The sequence below is a fragment of the Sceloporus undulatus genome, chromosome 10 (genome assembly GCF_019175285.1).
Source record: "Sceloporus undulatus isolate JIND9_A2432 ecotype Alabama chromosome 10, SceUnd_v1.1, whole genome shotgun sequence".
Lineage (NCBI taxonomy): Eukaryota > Metazoa > Chordata > Lepidosauria > Squamata > Phrynosomatidae > Sceloporus > Sceloporus undulatus.
This window is the reverse complement of record NC_056531.1, coordinates 2,078,623-2,080,975: the sequence shown is the minus strand read 5'-3', so window position 1 is coordinate 2,080,975 and position 2,353 is coordinate 2,078,623. Positions and strand designations below refer to the sequence as shown.

Sequence of the window (2,353 nt, the reverse complement as noted above, 5' to 3'; positions counted from 1 at the left end):
TCTAGGAGTTAAGAGTTGTCCGAAGCTTTGGAAGCGAGACGTTTTTGCGCAAAAGGGTCCGTTCTAAACGCAACCAAATACACACAGACACACAAAAGAGCATTGTTGCTCAAGTGTTGTGAGTTGTGCAAAGTGTGAGTCGGAGGAGTCTTAAAATTTTGGGTCGAATTTCAAACATTGCATTTCATCTTCCGAGGATTTTGCCCTTTATTTATGTATTATTAACGCAAAACACACACACACACACACACACACACCCAAATTCTTCAATGCAGCTGCCCCTGTTACTGGAGGCCTGCAGTAAATAACATTAAATAACATTAAATGCATGCCCAGGTTGCTTCGAAGCCTACATTTCCCCTGTTGTTGCTGCTGCTGCTGCTACTACTACTACTACTACTACTAATAATAATAATAATAATATCAGAGGCCCCATCTACCTACCTATCTATCTGGCCTTCCCTCCCCCCCAAAAAAAGATATTTATTTATTGATTGGTGAGATTTGTAGTCCGCCTTTTTCCTTTCGTCCCAAACTGGGAAGAAAGGCGGCTTACCACATTTTTAAAAGATAAAACAATTATAAAACAATTATATATACTGTATGTGTATATATATATATATATATATAGAGAGAGAGAGAGAGAGAGAGAGAGAGAGAGAGAGAGAGACGCGGATCAGCGTTGGTTTGGGCGCCTTTATTGGTTTCTTGGTGAGTTCCGTAGCTCTCCTTTCGTCCCAAACTGGGAGCAAAGGCGGCTTACCACATTGAAAAAGATGAAACTCATATAGAAGAAAAAGAGACGTAGATCGGCGTCGGTTTGAGCGGATGGATTGATGGATGGATTGATTGACTGGTGAGATTTGTAGTCCGCCTTTCCTCCCAAACTGGGAGGAAAAGGGGGTTTACTACATTTTTAACAAAGATAAAACTAATATAGAAGAAAAAGCTGGAGATTTGAGTGTTGGCCGACCACTCCGGAGACCAGGATTTGAATACAAGGAAACCCCATGGGGGACCTGGGGAAAGTCACACTCTCTCAGCCTCCGGGGCAAGCAAAGGCAAGCCTCTGGATTAAAAGGAAACGAAACCCTCTGATAGGGTTACTCTAAGTCGGAGTCGCCTTGGAGGTACATAATAATGATTACAATTCTTATTACGTACCTCCAATAATTTTATTATTATGTACCTCCAATAGTGATCATCATCATCATCATCATCATCATGTACCTCCAAGACGACTCCGACTTATGGTAACCCTATCAGAGGGTGTTTATGGGGCCGTAGCTGAGTCGTGGCTTGAGTGAGGCCAGAGCAAGGAGGGTTGGCATCAGGGTTGGCCCACTGGGTGCCACTCTCTCTGCCGCGGTGGCCAACCACCCTTGAACCGGCCTTGCCAAGGGAGGAGTGCCATCCCAAATGTGAGACTAGGGATTGGAAAAGCCGGTGGTTTGGCTGGTTGGGGGAATGGGCGCTCTTCGGAAGGGACTTTGAGGATGGCACCGATGCCATCTCTCCAACCCAGGCCCGAAGCCACCGAAGGTCTCCATCCTCGGCAAACCCACCGGATTTGTATCCCTTTCCCAGCAAACAGAAGGCAGGCTTGGCTCCGGAGGGAAGGGGCCCCCGGGATCCCCCTCCCCCCAAAAAAGAAAGGTCTGTGAAGGAGGAAGCTGGCAAGAGGCAGCCGGGCTTCAAGCCAACCGGGGATTTCTAGTTCGCGCCAGGATCGTCGGAAGCCTAGGTTGGTTTCAGGGACGCTGGTGCGAGTTCTGCGGGAAACTGCTGCTTTGGATGCTGGCTGGCAGGCGAGTCCCCTTGGGATCGGGATCGGGGTGGCCTTTGGCCGGGTGCGGACGAAGAAGGACAAGAGGTGTTTCTAAAAAACTCGTTACTTTGCTCCCTCCTTTCCCTTTTTCCTCCCTACCTTCCTTTTTTCCCTTCCTTCCCTTTTCCCTCCCCCCCTCCCTTTTCATTCCTTTTTCCTTCCTTCTTCTTCCTTCCTTCCTTCTTTCCTTCCTTCCTTCCCTTTTTTCTTTCCTTCCTTCTCTCCTTCCTTCCTTCCCTCCGGCTCCCTCCCTTCCCTTTTCCTTCCTTCCTTCCTTCCTGAAGGTGGAAGTGGGGAAGCCTCCTCGGTCCATTGCGGTTAAGACCGTGAGTCTCAAAGGGGCAACAAGATCTCTCTCCGTTGTTGTTGTTGTTGTTGTTATGAGGAAGGAGACTGAAGCCTAGGGAAGCTCCTCCTGCCAACTGCTTCCTTCCAATGAGTCTCAAAGGGGTTGCAAGATCTCTCTCTATCATTAATCATCATCATCATCATCATCATCATCATCATCATCATCATCATCATCAT

At 47.7% G+C, this 2,353-nt stretch overlaps 1 protein-coding gene across 1 annotated transcript in view; it reads left to right on the top strand.

Moving 5' to 3' along the window:
* Nucleotides 1–2,353, top strand: part of TBX5 (T-box transcription factor 5) — an 80,819-nt gene that overhangs the window by 17,584 nt on the left and 60,882 nt on the right.